We start from the raw sequence: 20,064 nt of genomic DNA, 5'->3' as shown, positions 1-20,064 counted from the left end.
GTTGGAAAAATGAGTTAATATTCAATGAACTCATATTGAGTTGATGAATATCAGAAAGTGGATATTTTGTTTGAGAGAAGGAAAATTGTAAAAATCGAAAAAAAGAAAAAATGGTATGAAACGATAAAATGTCAAAATCACACCTAAGGGGTGATGTCTGCATTTTACATTGTCATGTTGTGTGTAGGTTGGTGAACAGATATCCAAGGATAATGTTACTGATTGTGTGTTTATTTACTTTCTGTTAGCGCGAGACACTGTTTACTTTTCCGTTCTGTTATTTATTTTAGGCCGGGTGGCCACAGTTGCATGGTAGGAAACTGGATATCTATTTTCATCCTTGTATTGTTAATTTCTTATTTGTTTTCAAAGAAAATTCTGATTCATTTTCAAAGAAAAGAAAATAATTTATATATATATATAAACCCTAATCAATCTAATAAGACCAAAGTCAAAACCCTAATAGAATTCTAATTAAACTCTAACTCTATCTAAAAGAATTCTAATTAAACTTTAAAACTATCTAAAAGAAACCTAATTAAACTCTAAAACTATCTAATAGAATTCTAATTAAACTATAAACTATCTAATGTAATTCTAATTAAACACTAACTCTATTTAAAAATAATTCTAATTAAACACTAACTCTATTTAAAATAATTATAATTAAACGCTAACTCTATCTAAAAAATCACTTAAAAAAATCTATAAATAAGGGTCCTTACAACCTATTTTCGTATCAAAAAACAAACCCTAAGAAAAGTTGGTCAAAAAGCTTCCCTAGCCTCCCATAAACCCTAATTTTGAAGTCTCAACTTTAACTCAAAAAACACCTAGAAATCCTTCAAAAATACCAAGAAATCCATAAACAAATCAGAAATATTCAGAACTAAGAAGGAGGTACTTCGTCTTGGAGGTCTGAAGCAAATCCGGTGATAGAATGAAGTGAGGAATACTGTACAAGGAGCTGCTCTATCAGATATGAGGGAACAAAACCGTTGCATTGCAAAGGTAAATATTTTTATTTCTTATTATTATGATTATTATTTAGGTTTTTTTAGCAATGTAATCATTTTTGGGAATTAGTAGAGATCGGCATTTGCCGGGTGGGATTGGTGCCTAACACCTTTCAACCCCGTAATGTGATCCCCGGACTCAGTATTTTTTACTAGATTAGTTGTTTATTTATTTGTTTCGAGTCAATGTTCGGTTCCTAGACCGTAATAATTAAGTGGCGACTCCCAAACCTCAAAGGTCAAAAACGGATCTGTACACCCCGCGGATCGAGGATGCTTTCAATGGTGACTCCACTGGGGACTATAGAGGATCAGACTTGAAAAACCCAAAGTCTGGGAGCATTGTCAGGATGACCTAGTTTTTTTTTTATTATTTAGTTTGATTTATTTTATTTATTTATTATTTATTTATTTTTTGTGGTTTGATTGTGGATGATTTTGGGTATTGTATTTTTATTTATTTTTATCCAATTCAAGGTCACTTTTTGATGACCCCTAAATAATGAAATATTCAAATTGACATGTGAAAAGGATGGAATGATGAAGATTGGGATAGCAACGTTAAAACGTTTTTACAGAATATTTTAGTGAGAATTAAGTTTGGGAACTTCGTAATAAAATGTAGATCTCATCGAGTAGATTAATTTAGAACCTGAATTCACTTAGTTTCGTTATCGAGAGCCTTGGATATCATCGATGTAAGTTCAGGATTAATCTGTAAATCTAGAGTTGTTGCTGAATAAAGGTTGGGACAATAATGTTAAAATGTTTTTACAAAACATTCTAGTGAGAATTAAGTTTGAGCACCTATTAATAAAACGTAGATCTCATCGAGTAGATTAATTTAGAATCTGAATTCACTCAATTTCATTATCAGGGGCCTTGGATATCATTGATGCAAGTTCGTATTAGTCTGTAAATCTAAAATTGTTGCTGAAAGAAAGTTGGGATAGCAATGTTAAAACATTTTTACAGAATATTCTAGTTAGAATTAAGTCTAAGCACCTATTAGTAAAACGTAGATCTCATCGAGGAGATTGATTTAGAGTCTGAATTCACTCGATTTCGTTATCAGGAGCCTTAGATATCATCAATGCAAGTTTGGATTATATTTTCCTAACTCACAGAAAATCCGAATTTATCTAGTGCTAGCACAGTTAGCGTTCCTGATTTATTTTGTGAGAGTGAGATCATTTGGCACTAGGATCTTTCTCTTTGATTTTCTTTTGGGATGTGTTTCTAATTTCTTTTATATTTAAAAAAAAAGGGTTCATCGCTCCTCATCTCAACAATTATAATTATATCATCAATGTAATATCTATTGGAATCTCGATTTATTTTGGATCACCCAAAAGTGATCATTATTTGGACCAAATATTATAGAAATTATGCCTATTGCAATGTTTGGATCTAATCAATTATTTTATGCCATATTCATTGATTGATTTGTCATTGATATATACATGAAATGTGCCTTAAACCATATATATATATTTTTAATCTTTCTCGATCAATGTATACATTTTACTTGTATGGTTTAATACCTTTACTTGTATTGGTTTAATTGGACACATGGGCCTATTTATTTGGAAAAGGCACCAAGCACACCCCACCTGTTTGCACACACCACTAGCACGTTTATTGCTTTGCACACTTGCATTTCCCATATAGCCAATGTGGCACTAGTGCGTGGCCTGATCTCTTCGGAGGTGCGATGTCATTCATGAAAACCACAACTCCAGTCACGTACCTTAGGGTATATAAAATTGGGCCATCAGTACCGTTTGATTAGGTGGCTCTGAAAGGTATATCAATGCACCCAAGCTGGAGCGACCTGAGCTTTTGACCTATTGTAAGCCACACGGTCACATATCCCGTTTGCTAACGTAGTACTCATACGTGGTCGGTCCCTTTGTGGGATGCCAAACCATTTATGAAAGCTACAACTCTTGACTCGTACCCATAAGTATATCAAAGATAATATAACTACATCAATTGCACTTCTTGGTCAAAATCAGTGTCTAAGCGAGATCCTGCTCCGATGTACTATCGTATTAAGAAGATAGACTACGTCTATTCTAAAAAATAAGTGATTTAAAAGTTCCTTTACTCAATGAAAGCTCTCTCGATCCGCGGGGTGCGCGGATCCACTTTTGACCTTTGAGGTTTGGGAGTCGCCACCTAGTTATTACGGTCTAGGAATCAAATTTTGACTCTAAAGACAAATAAACTAATCTACGAAAGAAAAATACGAGTCCGGGGATCACGTTACGGGGTTGGAAGGTGTTAGGCACCAAGCCCGCCCGACAAACGTCGGTCTCTACAAATTTCCAAATAAAACTACATTGCTAACAAGACCTAAATAATAATAAAAAATAAAAATACTTACCTTTTCCGAGCGCAACGATTTTATTCCCTCAGATCTGATAAAATCGTTCCTTGTACCGTACTCCTTGCTTTGTTCTATCTCCGGATCTAATTTCTGATCTCCGAGGCAAGGTATCTCTTTCTTAGATCTAGATTCTTCGAACTTTTTTATGGATTTTGGGATGTTTTTGAAGGGTTTCTAGGTATTTTTCAGGTTAAAATCGAAGTATGGGTGTTAGGTAAGGAGTTGGGGCTTCAAAATTAGGGTTTTGAGAAGGTTGTGGAGGTTTCTTGACCTACTTTTTCTAGGGTTTTTTCTTTGATACGAAAATAGGGTGCGGAGGCTCTTATTTATAAAATTTTTTAGAAACATTAGGGTTTGATTAGGGTTTCTTTTAGAGTTTTAATTAAGGTTTTGACTTTGGTCTTATGAGATGGACTTAGTCTTTAGGGTTTTAATTTAGGATTTTGACTTTAGTCTTATGAGATTGACTTGAGTCTTATGAGATTGACTTGATTAGTTTAGATTAGGGTTTTGATTTAGGGTTTTGACTTTAGTCTTATGAGATTGATTTGATTAGTTTAGATTAGGATTTTGATTTAGGGTTTTGACTTTAGTCTTATGAGATTGACTTTAATACTTTGACTTTAGTCTTTCTTGGTTGAATTTTAATATCTTGACTTTAGTCTTACTTGATTGAGTTTAAGGTTGACTTTAGTCTTAATTAATTGACTTTGATTTTTGGAGAACCCCTTTTATTATATCTTTAATACTTTGAGCCCCCTGATGGAGGGGTCCTTGAATAAATATCCTGGCAACCATCAACAATTTTGCCTAAAAGCCTGATGGATCGATTTTTAGTTTAAATTTTTAAATTAATTTTATTAATGTTTCACTTTACATTATTAATGATTTATTTATTAATTTCAAAATTTTTAATTATTAAAATTGTAAAATTACTGTTTTACCCTCGGAGATGATTATTTACGTTTTAAGTCGTTTTTCAATGTCCCAAGATGTTTTGGAATTAGTTTTTCATTAAGAATTCAATGGAAATGTTGGTTTTTGTCATTTATGAAGGTTTTTGTATGAAATGGTCGTGAACTTTATGAGGGGCATTTTTGTAATTTTGTCGAATTCTGTGAAAATTAGCAAAATAATTTGTTTGGTTTCGATTTGTTATTTTATGTGATTGAATGAGTTTTCCTAATCGTAACGTAGGCTTTAGGGTTATTTTGATGTTAGGGGTATTTTGGTAATTTAGTCATTTTTAGTGATTTTTATCCTGAAACTTCTTTTTAGTCTGCAAGATGATGATTTCTATGTTTCTGGTGTCGTATTTTCCTAGCATAGCGTGATTTCTAAGTTTTGTCAGTTCGAGATACCTCATCCGGATTTTTAAAACATATCTGGTAACAAAATAAAGTATTGGTATAGACATCCATCATTGGAAACCATTGCGATCGGATTGACGAGTTGATTAATCAGGCGAGTGCAAAAATGGGGTGTCTACAGATGCCCCTCTTTGGCAGATGGTTGAAGCAAACTAGATAGCAAATCTATTTTTGTAGATAGTGCGATATCTGAATGCCAAAGCTAGTGACAGTTCATTTTGTAGCCTGATTTAGCAATTCGTCGGGGTGTTCAGATCCTTGAGGGTAAAACTCTCCCCGAACTAGTAAAATGTCAGGTCCTTAAGCTCGAACTCTCACTAGTGGTGTCAGATCCTTGAATTTTAGAAAATTCTCCTTAACTGATGTAACAACTGTTCAAGTGTGTGAACTCAAAATCTGAGATAGATTTCAAAGAGTTTGAGTAAATCTGAGCACAAAATGAATATAAATTAAGCTAAATTGAGCATAAACTGAGCATAATTCTAAGAAACCCTCGGTGGTATCTGAGCATACTTTTGAGAAAATCCTTGGCGGCATCTGAGCCTAGTTCCAAGAAAACCATTGGCGGTAACTGAGCATAATTCCGAGAAAACCCTCGGCGGTAACTGAGCATAGTTCCGAGAAAACAATCGGTGGCATCTGAGCATAATTCCAAGAAAATCCTTAGCGGCATCTGAGCATAGTTCCGAGAAAACCCTCGGCGGCATATGAGCATAATTCCAAGAAAACCCTTGGCGGCATCTGAGCATAGTACCGAGAAAACCCTCGGCGGCATATGAGCATAATTCCAAGAAAACCCTTGGCGGCATCTGAGCATAGTACCGAGAAAACCCTCGGCGGCATATGAGCATAATTCCAAGAAAACCTTTGGCGGCATCTGAGCATAATTCCAAGAAAACCCTTGGCGGCATCTGAGCATAGTACCGAGAAAACCCTCGGCGGCATATGAGCATAATTCCAAGAAAATCCTTGGCGGCATCTGAGCATAATTCCAAGAAAACCCTTGGCGGCATCTAAGCATACTTCCGAGAAAACCCTTGGCGGCATCTGAGCATACTTCCAAGAAAACCCTCAGCGGGATCTGAGCATAATTCCAAGAAAACCCTTGGCGGCATCTGAGCATAATTCCGAAAAAACGCATCTGAGCATAATTCCAAGAAAACCCTAAGCGGCATCTGAGCATAATTTCAAGAAAACCCTTGGCGGCATCTGAGCATAGTTTTGAGAAAACCTTCGACGGTATCTGAGCATAATTCCAAGAAAACCCTTGACGACATCTGAGCATAATTCCAAGAAAATCCTTGGCGGTATCTGAGCATAGTTTCAAGAAAACCCTTGGCGGCATCTGAGCATAATTATGAGAAAAGGTGGTAACTGAGCATAGTTCCAAGAAAACCCTCGGTGGCATCTGAGCATAATTCCGAGAAAACTATTTGCGACATCTGATCATAATTCTGAGAAAGCCCTCGGCGGTAACTAAGCATAATTCCAAGAAAACCTTTGGCAGAGCATAGTTCCAAGAAAACCCTTGGCGGCATCTGAGCATAATTCCTAGAAAACCCTCGGTGGTAACTGAGCATAGTTCCGAGAAAATCCTCGACGGCATCTGAGCATAATTTGGAGAAAACCCTAGGCGGCATCTGAGCATAATTCCAAGAAAACCCTTGGCGGCATCTGAGCATACTTCCGAGAAAACCCTCGATGGTAACTGAGCATAGTTCCGAGAAAACCCTCGGCGACATCTGAGCATAATTCCAACAAAACCCTTGACGACATCTGAGCATAGTTCCGAGAAAACCCTCGGCGACATCTGAGCATAATTCCAAGAAAATCCTTGGCGGGATCTGAGCATAATTCCAAGAAAACCCTTGGCGGCATTTGAACATAGTTTCGAGAAAACCATCGGCGGCATTTAAGCATAATTCGAAGAAAACCCTTGGCGGCATCTGAGCATAATTCCAAGAAAACCCTTGGCGGTATCTGAGCATAATTCCAAGAAAACCCTTGGCGGCATCTGAGCATAGCTTCGAGAAAGCCCTCGGCGGCATCTGAGCATAATTCCAAGAAAACCCTTGGCGGCATCTGAGCATAATTTCGAGAAAGCCTTCGCCGACATCTGAGCATAGTTTCGAGAAAGCCCTCAGTGGTAACTGAGCATAATTCCAAGAAAACCCTTGGCGGCAACTGAGCATAATTTCGAGAGAACCCTCGGTGGCATCTGAGCATAATTTCGAGAAAGCCCTCGGCAGCATCTGGCTGAGTAAAACTGAGAATGAAGGAATAAATTTAGGAAAGAACGATTGAAAATGAAATCTGAAAAAGAGGAGTTGAATTTGGGAATGAATAGATCCGGGACAGAATGAATGCTCTATCTCTGAAGTGAGATCCAAAATGCATTTGTTGGAAACTAAGGGTTTTATCCAAAAAATTTATGAATTTAAAACCTAAGTTTTTATTTCTTTTGAACATCAAAAGTTTTTCGAAAAACTGTTATCAAGAGGGTAACCTTAAGTTTGGGGTTCTCATTATCATTGCTCAAAAACAAAATGCCCCTGATTTGACAATGAACATGGCATTGAAGATAATTGAACACATCATGCAAAAATTTAAAAAAATGCCCCTAGTATAAGGGGGAAAAGTTATATTAAAGAAGAAAGAAAATGCCCCTTGTATGAAGGTTTGAAATATTTGATTACCACAAGCGCAATAAAGATCCAACTTTTAATTTTGATTAATTTTATTGAAGATTTTGAGTCAGGCTCAAGAGAACAAAATATTTCCTTTTGGGACTCATCATAGAATTCACCCTTTTCTCCATTGATTCACTTGAGCAACTAAACATTTTCAGATTGATCGTAGGCAAGATACTTGTGGCTTCTGAGTCTATGCCTGGTTTAAACTAGTATTGAACTTGATTATTCAGACTTCTGATGCTTCAGCTCGGACCGCTCTCAGCTTGGGATCTTCTTCTGTTTTTCTTTGTTGCTCTAACTTTTGCCTAGATCACCTTTTCAGGTTTTCAATCTATCCAGCTTGCTCTAGATTTTGCCTAGATCTCCTTTTCAGATTTTCTATCTAGCAAGCTTTTCTTTTTTTTTCTTGGCTCTGATTGTTGCCAAAGTTGTCCTTTCAGATTTTCAACCTTGCGAGCTTGCCTTAATTTTTGCTTAAGTTACCCTTTTCGGGTTTTCAACTTAGAAGGCTTCATCATTTTTTTATCTTTTTCTTCTCCTCTGAACTTCTAGAGTTACTGTCTGATCATGCTTTGCTATCTTCCTTGACATTTCGTACGGTACTTAGGAGGACTTTTATAGGTAAGCTTAGGACTGGGTATAAAAAGAAAGGAATTTTGAGGCTCAAAAACCCAAATGCCCCTTGTGTGGCATTTCCTTTTAAATTGTTTTCTTTTTCCTTAAATTTTCTTTCCCATTTTGGATTTATTTTTCTTTTGAATTTTTTCGTAATTTTTTATTGTGTGGGGAAATAGATTTTTTTTATTGTGATGTGGTTGGGCCTGAAGTAACTTCTCAGGTTGCCTACGTACCTTAGAATTTTGGGATCAGACCAAAACGTAGTTCGAAGCTTTCCTTCCCTAGGTTAGGTGATCGGACTAAAAAAGAAAAAAAGGCATAATTTTTCTTTTTGAAAAGGCTACAAAGGGGTTGAGAAAGAATATGTTGAACCAGGTAGCTGGGTAATATGAGGATTGATTCGGCCAAAGATGGTCTCCTTAAATGTAGTACCGTTTGATTTGGTCAAGGCTGGTTGGTTCTGGTAATTCGATTCCATCATGATCTTGAAGTCTGACAGCTTTTCCTGGTAATATTTCCTTGACGATTAATGGACCTCCCCAATTTGGTTTGAACTTCCCTCTAGGGTCAAAGATAGGTGCCCGATTCTATTTGAGTACTAAGTCCCTGACTTATAAGTGACGAGCCTTGATCTTTTTGTCAAGTGCGCGGGCGACTCTTCTTTGATAAGCTTGCACGTGGTACAACTCTCTTAGTCATTTTTCTTCGATCAAATTCAATTCTTCATACTGTTGGCGAACCCAATCTGCTTCTGACAACTGACTCTCTAATAAGACCCTGAGAGATAGAATTTCCATTTCAATTGGCAAGACTGCTTCCATGCCGTATACTAAGGAGTAGGGAGTAGCTCTAGTGGAGGATCGAATTGAGGTTCGATATGCCCATAATGAAAATGATAGTTTTTCTGACCAATCTCGATGTGATTGACACATTTTCCTGAGGATAGTTTTAATATTCTTATTAGCTGCTTCGACTGCTCCATTAGTCTGAGGGCGGTAAGGAGATGATTTTTGGTGTGAGATTTTGAACTTTAAACACAATTTGATAACCTTAGCTTCGAAGTGTGACCCGTTATCAGAGATCAACTCCGAAGGTACCCCGTATCAACTGATGATATTTGTTTGAATGAACTTTGCAACTCGAGACGCAGTGAGGACAGCATAAGAGGCAGCTTCGACCCATTTGGTAAAATAATCGATGGCAACTAGAATGTATTCATGCCCATTTGATGCCTTAGGCAATATTTTACCAATAATGTCAATTTTCCAGACTGAGAATGGCCATGGTGAAGTCAGACCCACTAATTGAGATGGTGGCACATGTATAAGGTTCGCATGTATTTGGCACTTATGATAGGTTTTGACCATGTGATGACAATATGTTTCTATCTTGGGCTAGTAGTAACCTTGTTTCATAATTTTCTTAACTAACATTTTCCCACTCATGTGTGGGCCACATTCTCCTGAATGTAGTTCAACCATTATCTGTTCAGCTTGATCTTCATCAACACATGACAAATGAATCCCATCATAAGACTTTTTGTATAAACTTCCTGCGCACATGATGAATTGAGATGCTAATCTTAGTAGGGTTTGTCGTTCCTTCCTCGATGCTCCTTCCGGGAATTCTTGTTTTTCCAACACTCTCTTTATATCTGTGTACCATGGCTTTCCATCGGGTAGTCGTATAGTAATGTTGATCTGATGGCAGTACGCGGGTTTGTCTTTGACTTCAACAGTGATCGGCCTCAATTCCATGCTAGGGGGTAAATGGATCATTAAAAATAAAGTTGCTAAGGAGTCAGCAAATTTGTTATCCTCCCTTGACAAGTGTTGGAACATGATCGCTTTAAACTTACTGACTAAGTTTAACAAATACTTATGATAAGGTTTCAATTTTTCATCCCTAGTCTTCCATTCTTCCAATGACTGATGTATGACCAAGGCTGAATCTCCAAAAACTTCAATTTCTGTAATGCCCCGGTTCAAAGCAGCTTCGAGCCCCGCAATGCACGCCTCATATTCAGCCGTGTTATTAGTGTTCGAAAATGCTAATTTAATAGCGATAGGAATGTGGCATCCTTCCGGAGAAAACAAGACTGCCCCTATTCCATACCCATTTTGATTAGCGGCTCCATCAAGGTACAACTGCCATGTTTGGTTCTGCGGTTTTTCTTTAACGTGCAAGATGTTCTCATCTTAAAATTGATCCACAGGCCTTATTCCTTCTACTACAAGGTGATCTGTCAAGTATTCTGCTACAGCTCTCCTTTTGATAGACTTCTGTATAACATGCGTGATGTCAAACTCTGATAGCAGTAATAACTATTGCGCGGTTCTCCCTGTCAACGCCGGCTTCTCGAAAAGATACTTGAGAGGATCCATCCGAGATAACAGGATAATTGAATGAGATAGCATATAGTGCCAGAGTCTCTGAGTAGCCCATACCAGTGCTAAGCAAGTTTTTTCGAGAGCCGAATATTTTCATTCATATTCTAACATCTTTTTGCTGATGTAGTATATAGCTATTTCTTTGCGACTATCTTTGTCATACTGTGCAAGCATACATCCCATAACTTCTTCTGTGACTGACAGATAAAGAAGAAGTGGTTCACCCGGTGTAGGTGGAACCAGAATAGGTGGATTTAAGAGATACTCCTTGACTTGGTTGAAAGCTTTTTGACATTGCTCGTTCCAAATTGTTGGTTCATTCTTCTTGAGAAGTTTGAAAATAGGTTCACAGACATTGGTGAGTTGATCAATGAATCTGCTAACATACTGGATTCTGCCTAAAAAATATCGAATCTGCTTTCATTCTCAGGCGGCGGCATCTCTTGGATAGCTTTAATCTTCACAGGGTCTACTTCGATCCCTCTCTAACTGACCACAAATCCCAATAGTTTCCTAGAAGTTACTCTAAATATGCATTTCTGTGGGTTGAGGCGGAGTTGGTACTTTTGAATCCTTGTGAGAAACTTTTCTAACGCAGTAACGTGCCCCAGTCATTCCTTAGATTTGACTATCATATCATCTACATAGACTTCGACTTCCTTGTGTATCATGTCATGTAGTAAAGTCGTGGCTGCTCTTTGATAGGTGGCTCCAGTGTTCTTCAAACCAAAATGCATGACCTTGTAGCAGAAGGTCCCCCACTGTGTGATGAACGACATTTTTTGCATATCTCGAGGACTTATTTTTATCTGATTATATCCCGAAAAGCCATCCATGAAGGACAATAAAGCGTGTCCTGCTGTATTATCTACTAGAACATCTATGTGTGGCAAAGGGAAACTATCTTTTTGGCTTGCTTTGTTTAGGTCCCTGAAATCCACACACATTCTAACTTTTCCATCCTTTTTCGGCACTGGGATGACATTAGCAATCCACTCAGGGTATTCTACTACTTTCGAAAATCCAGCGTTAATCTGCTTCGTAACTTCTTCTTTAATTTTCAAAGTCCATTTTGGCTTCATACGTCGAAGTTTCTGTTTGATTGGTCGAGCATCAAGATATAACGAAATTCGATGTTGAACTATATTTGTGCTTACCCCCGGCATATCCTCGTGAGACCACGCAAATACGTCATTGAACTTTCTGAGCAAGTCTACTATCCCTTTGCGTTCATCGGGACATAAAGTGACCCCTATCCGAATTTCTTGCGGATTTTCTTTTGTTCCGAGGTTGATAACCTATACTTCCTTTATTAGAGGTTGAGTCCGACGTTCCTCTTCTTGTTCAAATAATTTGACTATTTCAGGGGGAGGTTCTTCGTCAGAAGATTCTCCCTCCGAAGTCAGATTATTAGTTCAATTATTATTGCGCTCGGGGTAATCAAAAATTTCTTTCATTTCATTGAAAAGAGATGGGGTAACAGGACTCATTGCAGACTTGATAGACTCACTTGACTCAGCAGGAAAAAGAGACTCACTAGAAATAACAGACTCAGCAGAAACAACTAACTTATTTGACTCAACAGAAATAAAGGACTCGACTGGCATGTCAAACTGAACAGGACTAATGGGACCGACAGACCCAGCCTTGACATGTAACATAGGACTAATTACATGATAATTTGAGAGACACCCAACAGCGGGTTTGATTACAGACTGAGGATTTGGGATCCCTTTCTCAACTGGCAACACTAAAACACTATGATCTTCAATGAATAGCTAATCAATGTTGAGGGAGACCAGATCGAGCTACCAGTCTTCAACTTTCTTCTCTTTAACTTCTGTGCTTGCTTCCTTTTTAGGCCATTCCATGCCAAAGAAGATTTTAAACCCCGGCAAACGAGTACCAGTGATGTGATCAATGAATGGCTCTAAGAACCCATAGTAATGGAAGTCTTCTCCTTCAATCACAAAATAACCATTGAGGGTCTTTCGATAGGGCATCATTTTAATGAGATCCGTGGTGCGCCTTTGCCTTTTAGCAATTGTCTTGTCCCGTTTTGTCTTCCAGTATTGGGCCTAATCTTCCTTAGTAGGCTTATATCCTAGTCCAAATGTGCCGATGACCTATTTAATCATTGATGCCTCTTTAATACCTTGCTGCTTGCGTCCTAAACCCATGCTAGGGAAAAATCTCATTTTCTTGAATATATTGGCCATGTGGCAATTAGAGGTATTTTCCATTGGAAAATATTCTTTCATGACTTGATCCCATTGGACTGAGCATATCTTTTCAAACTCGAACCCACTGAGCTTTACTCCCTATTGTTCTGGTTGAATTTCAAGCAATGGCTCATCCTTAGCTTCAGTACTGTTCATAATCCCTACAATTTTAGCATCTCCATAGAGAGTAATCACTAGTCCATCCTTGATAAACTTGACCTTCTGGTGTAGCATAGAAGAGATGGCTTTAATTTGGTGTAACCATGGTCTCCCTAATAATAAATTGAAAGAAGACTTGATGTCAATAACCTGAAATTCCATAAGAAATTCAGCTATGCCTGTGGACAATCGAAGGTGCAAGATTCTCAGTACATCCCTCTTGGTGTTATCATAGGCCCTAACACCTTGATTAGTGGGCTTGAGATCTTCAGCCTTAAACCCAAGACAAGTAGCCGTTTTCAGGAAGCAAACGTTCAGTGCACTCCCGTTATCGATCAAAACTAGAGGTACCCTCATCCTGTTACAGTCAACTATAATGTGCAACGGCTTAGTATGGCTTGCCCCTTCTTTTGGGAGATCTAAGTCCGAGAAGGATAGGATATTCTCCACGTAAGTTGCCCCTACTATACTTGCCAGCTGATCTGGAGAAGTATCAAGGGAGACTTGGGCTGTGTTTAGTGCTTTGAGAACAACCTCCCTATGAGCAGTGGAAGCCATGAGTAAACCCCATACTGAGATATTGGCCCGTGATTTTTTCAACTGCTTGATCACGGAGTTATCCTCTTCGATGCTTTCCTTGGTGGGATCTTTTCCTTCTTTTCTTGCCAGGACTGCAGGATTATCAACACAGAGTTCTTGTGGCTTAAAAACTCTTCCCCCTCGAGTCATATATCTAACTTCATCACAGGAAAGGGAGAAAGGCTCATCTTCTTCAGTCAACAAGTATGGATCTTCGTCTGTCAAAGGTACAAGGTTTTTCATTTGAGCCAACATGTAACTAGTAAATGCGGGACTATCGTAACGGGACAGGGATAAACAACATGTATCATCCGAGGTTAAATCAAATGGTTCATAGTTCATAGTGAAAACCTCATCAGTGAAGGCTATCCCGGCAAGGGGGTAACTAGGCGGTTTAACTTGGATTGGATGGATGAGAGAAACAGGGTCGAATAGTAATGGGGTGTGAGAAACCATGTTCATGGTTGGTAGAGGTTGATAAGTAGGTAGTGGATTAGTGGTGACATTTGGTGGGCTAGGGATGGTGACCTTTTTGTTGTCAATAAGATTTTGAATATCATGGCCCAAGGTGATACATCGATCCGTGTGATGGCCAGGATTTTGATGGAACTCACAGAACAAGTTAGCATTGTGTCCAGCTGGCAAGGGATTAGGTAAAGGTCGGGGTTGGATAGGGGTCAGAAGCCCTTTTTTCATGAATTTGTGAAGCGCTACCGTGAGACTCATCCCTAGATTGGTAAACTGATGCGGAATTCGAGGTTGACTTGGATGAACCTGGTTATTAGTCCGGGTTGGGGGTTGAGCTGGGGTAGCTGATGTGTTGGCTATGTAGACGTGGTTGGTACTAGGTTTGGGAATATATAGTTTCTTAGATTTGTTATCTGAGGGATTAGAAAGAACCCCAGAGGCAAATGCATCCTCGAGTTGACTTCCAGCCTGTAGTAGGGACTCAAAAGTAGGGAGATATTGGGGCACTAGATGCTGAGCATATCCTTGTGAAAGGTTCTTTCGGATAATCGCTACTTGTTCCTTCTCCGAAGGTCTGTCCCACATTTGAGTAGCCTTGGCCCTCCAGCGACCAATGAAATCAATAAATGTCTCCCCATTTTTCTGTTTAGTTACTTCCAAATCCCTTCTTGAGGTCTCAATCTCGGTACTATATTTATACTGATGCCAGAAGGCCTTTGACATGTTCTCCCATGTACCCACAGTAACTGGATCTTGAGACATTAGCCAATGTAGTGCTGATCCTGATAAAGTTCTTTGGAACAATAATGTCATTTGTTCGTCGTTGAGCCCCATAGTGCGCATGTTGGTAACATATACCTTAAGATGTGTTTTCGCACATCCTGTCCCACTGAATTTATCCATTTCAGGCATCACAAACTTCTTTTGCAAATGGATAATCGGGATGCGATTCAGAGCTTCAATGCCTGCTGCAATTTCATCAATACCCTTTATACTTTTCATAGCTGACTCCAATTGAGACATTCTATTAGATAACGTTGGATTTTCATCAACATATTCTTAGTCTCCGTTGAGTTCGAAGACTTCAAGTGGACGTTTATCTTCCACCTTTTTCCCTTTTGGGTCATCTAGAGGATTACCCGTCGATTTTGAGGTTTGTTCTAACACTTCCACTTTGCCTTTTATACTGTTGATATCATTGGCAAAGGCTGCCAAGATCTTACGGATCTCGGTGAGCTCAGATTCTAAAGCCATCTCTGCTTGTTGACTTGGTACTGTGGTTCGTTCTAACCGACTGGACTTACGACTCCAACTAGGAGGTGGACGCTTGAGTTTGGGTGCAATGATAATCCTATATGATCTCATCAAAGATAGATTTAGTCAATTTCAGTATTACCCCCTTGAAAAAAATTTAAAGAATCATTTTATTGTGGTTTGTGCACCAATCCATTAATTAATCCTTCACACAATGAGTATTCGAAAAGGAAATAAATACTTATTCAAAAAGAAAGATAGTTTTATTGAAAATGATTGACAACGAATATGTTCTTATTAAAAACATCTTTCAACAACTTTGACTTGAATTATTTTTACATGGACGCTTGGCTTTGTCTTGATGGTCATGAGGATTGCTGTCAGGCTTGACCCTCCTGGCTCTAACAACTGGCTCTTTGAATTCTGCTGGTCCGTCTGGATACCCTAAGGTGCGCTTGTTCCAAGCTTTATCAATGAGGTGTACTAACTTTTCAGTCAAAGGCTCGGGGGAAAAGAAAGCTTTGTGTTGAGGTAAAGATAACTCTATAGGTACGTCGTACTGTTCTGGGATCAGATTAAGATGGAAAAAAGATGTTTTTTCTAAACCAATCAGACGGACATAGTAGGATCCTTTGGTTCCTAGAACAGGGGGATCAGTCATCCACCAAGGGCACCTAAAACCGATATGACAAGCAAGGCGAGAGTCTAACCATTTACTCCAAACTTTGACTGAGTTGTGATGCACTAACAGGTTTCTCTTAGAAAAGTGTTCTGGCCCATATTCGAGGTTTGAGGGAACATCTACGATTTTCAAACGATCACAAAACCACATATAGAGTAGGTAGGGGCTTCCTTTGAAGTTTTCCCCTTCACCCTTTTTTATGACATCTAGACCTAAGAAAGTTTCAGCTAGGATAAGGGGTACTGGGTTGGCTTTCCTTGAGAGTTGAGAGGCTATATCTATGAAGGACTCAGGGATAGTTTGGCCATCACTATTAGAGGTCAGTATGTATTGGGCTAGGATTCCTAGGCATAATTGGTAATCTCTAGTGGCTCGCTAGGCTTCGGGTTTTACATTGATAGGATGACTGCGGGAGCGATACCGGCCCAGTAAAGGTATCAAGTCCAATCTTCCATCATGGACTAAGGCCTTGGCTTCTTCCTTGAAAATGTTCAGTTATGTGGCGAGTTCACCAGAATATCCGATCTTCAATGAGGGCCTGACTAGAGGTCCTGAAGTGGATATCCTCATGATGCCACAATAATCCTCGTGAGTGGGACACAAGTGCATATACCCCATATGGAATATGTGAAGATAGGGGTTCCATCGCTTAGCCATAGCATGTAAGAGGTTCCAGTCTATTTCAAATTCGTGAAAATAAAGAGCACTCCTCAACATGAATCTTCCAAAATTGATCTTCTCTACAGGGTGCATCCCTATGACAATTGTTTTGACTAACTGATCGATTGGGTTATCACCTGCGACTAGCATCCTGGTTTGACACAAAAGGGTATTTTAGTACTCTTCCAAGGTCCATGTAAAATATCAATTTCCTTTTTATTTAGAAAATACTTTCCTTTCAGAAAATCTTATTTTTATGAAAAACCATTTTTGGAAAATATTTTTTCTAGAGAACACTTCTTTTGGAAAACATTTTTTTCTGAAAAATATTTTCCTTTTGTAAACTATTTGTCTTCTTTTGAAAATTTGATCTCCATTTTCAATTTAAATGGCCCGGCCCACCATGATTGTTGGATCGGGATGGACTGGGTCATTATTGTAAAAGAGTAGATTCTTTATTGGGTCGGTGCACCCATTTTAATTTTCAAAAACGACATTTTTGATCCTTGAGGACAATCATATACTCTGATCTCACCATTCACATCATTCACATACATTTATCAATCAAAAGGTTTCATTCAATAAACAACCCGGGAACACCCACGATAAGTTCGAGTCGTGACCTACAAGGAAGGTTTCTAGACTCTAAGCTTACTACGTGCAATGCATTTTTATCTGGCCACCCTTGCCCAAGCATACCTATATACCTTTTGATACGTGGTGACTTGGTTTGATATACCGTATAGGTGATAATCTAAAACCTTAATTCACTTCTCTAAAGTCAAAAATAGCCAGTTTGATCTCCAGTTGAGAGGTGGCGCACAATGCTGAGCAAGGGCCCACTTAAATACCTCTCGTATAAAATAGACGTAGTCTATCCCCCTCGTACAGTAGGGTACAGCGGGGCAAGATCTTGCTTAGGCACCAGTTTTGACCAAGAAGTGCAATTGATATACTTAGATTATCTTTTACACCTACGGGTACGAGTCAAGAGTTGTAGCTTTCATAAATGGTTTGGCGTCCCACGAGGGGACCGACCACGTACTAGTACTACGTTGGCAATCGGGACATGTGACTGTGTGGCTCACAATAGGTCAAAGGCTCAGGTCGCTCTAGCCTGGGTGCATCAATATACCTCTTAGAATCATCTGATCGGACGATATTGATGCCCCAGTTTGATATACCCTAAGGTATGTGACTGGAGTTGTGGTTTTCATGAATGACGTCGCATCTCCGAAGAGACCGGGCCACGTACTAGTACCACGTTGGCTATATGGGACGTGTAAGTGGGTAAAACAATAAACGTGCATGTGGTGTGTGCAAAACAAGGTGGGGTGTGCCCGGGGCCTTTTTGAAACAACATGGGCCCATGGGCCTTATCAAACCATTACAACATTGATATCACATGAATATTAAACACCAATCCGATCACATTCCATCACATCAACATTATGATAAACATCAAATATGTATCTCAAACAAGATTATGGCATGTTAGATAGGCAATTAACATGAACTAATAATATGGTCCGAATCATTGAAATAAGCCCATAGTTCCAAGTCTCAAAAAATTTATATGGCTCAATCAAGGTTATTTTGGGGTGACCCGAAATAATTCAAAATTTCTAAGGGTATTGAATTGAGGGTATAATAATGATCGATGAAATAAAGAGGATATTTTATTATTTTTTTATTATTATTTAAAAAAAAAAAAAAACAAGTTGAGCCCAATCAAAAGAAATTCAGAAAACAAAACAAAATCAAAGGACATAAACATATGTTGCTGTTAGCAACATTTAAAAATTGATTTTTTCTAATTTTTTGAACTTTCTTTTTCTTTTTTTTTTAACTTTTTAATCTTTATTTATTATCTTTTTAAAAAAAAAAAATTTTAGAGAACAAATTGATTTTAAAAACCCAAAATACTTTTATGAAACAAACTACATGTTGCTGTCACCAAAAATTCGGACTCATCCACTATCACGTCGAGATAAACCTTAGGTGCTGTTTAGAGAACAACAGAACCAAATGAATCTAATTCAAAACACAAGAACCCACTCAACCCCAAAATCAGAACCTTCAAAGCTATCTATTTTTATACAGACCCATTGGTGAAACGGAGACATCAAGCAGACAACGTGTGAAGGATAGAACCGAGAGAACCAACAAAACAGAATCGTAGCGTATGAAAAATTCACGGAGTTCTTCGATAAATTATTCACCATCTTAGTTTGTTGAGACGAAGAAATTCTCTATGAACTGCCTTCTGATGATTTGAATATTTTATTTGAAAGAAAGAAAGTGAGAAATCGAGATTCAACCAATCTTCACAGAGATCTTCATGTTCGAGATCAAGATTAGAAGCACCTATCTTACAAGAACGACTGATCGGGCAAAAAAACAGCCACTAAAATCGAGACATGAGACGATTTTTGAGTGAAAAAATGCGAAGTAATCAGGAAACAGCACCCCATACCAGTCCCAAAAAAAAATTGCCACGAAAAATTGAGAAAAAACAACGATATTTGTTATCTCTGATATTAATTGAATCTCCCATCTCACAGAGGAGACAGCGCCCCATACCAGTTCGTTCATCGTTACTTGTTCGATCTAGAAGTAATCAGGATGAGGGCTGCTTTGATCGGTTGATACTTAGATCAGTCGAGATTCGCAAACCCAAGTATGGTTTAGGAACCCTTGGGGAGCAAAGCTCTTGAGTCTCTGTTGAGATCGATGGAATCAATTGGGGAAGAAGATGGATTCTTTTAAAAAAAAACTGTTTTAAAAGGGTTGAAAAAGTAATAAATAAAAAGAATTTTTTACTAACAACTCCCTATGAAAATCATTGGGTTTAAAAGTTCACATTGAGTTGTACTAGGGGCACACCACCTAGAGCTGCTGCCGGCAGAAACTCAAAAGAAAACTTTTTTAATTTTTTTACTTCTTTTTATTTGCTGTCTATGGGCAGCATGTCTTGCCTAAAAAAATTAAACACCTAAATAATAAACAAATAAACAAAAAAATCTCTCAGTTTTTTTAAACATTATCAAATAACATATGACCATGTTTCTTAAAAAATCTTTTGTTATCCAAACACGGATCGACATACCTTAAAAAGGAAGAAAAATAAAGAAAAAAAATCTTTTTTTGTTTCATTATTCCATCATCATTATTCTGCCCTCAACCACATTATTCTTTGAAATTTAGTATTATTTAAAGTCACCCTAAGTGACTCTCAATCTAACTACAAAAAAATGTGCCACGTTACCGTACCCGAAATTAAACAGAAATTAATGATTGGGTTAATAAATAAATGAACAAAAAATGGTAACCGGACAATAATAAGAAATTACCTAAAAATTAAATAGAAAAGAAATAGAGCAAACAACAACAAAAAAATAAAATCTAGGTCAATGGCAATATTCCCATACTTGAGGTTTTTCAAGTCTGATCCTCAATGTCCCCAGCAGAGTCACCATTGAAAGCGCCCTCGATCCGCGGGGTGCGTGGATCCACTTTTGACCTTTGAGGTTTGGGAGTCGCTACCTAGTTATTACGGTC

Source organism: Akebia trifoliata, unplaced genomic scaffold (genome assembly GCF_017979445.1).
Source record: "Akebia trifoliata isolate Shusen 1 unplaced genomic scaffold, ASM1797944v1 Contig00728, whole genome shotgun sequence".
Taxonomy (NCBI): Eukaryota; Viridiplantae; Streptophyta; class Magnoliopsida; order Ranunculales; family Lardizabalaceae; genus Akebia; species Akebia trifoliata.
Note: the sequence above shows the minus strand (reverse complement) of the source record.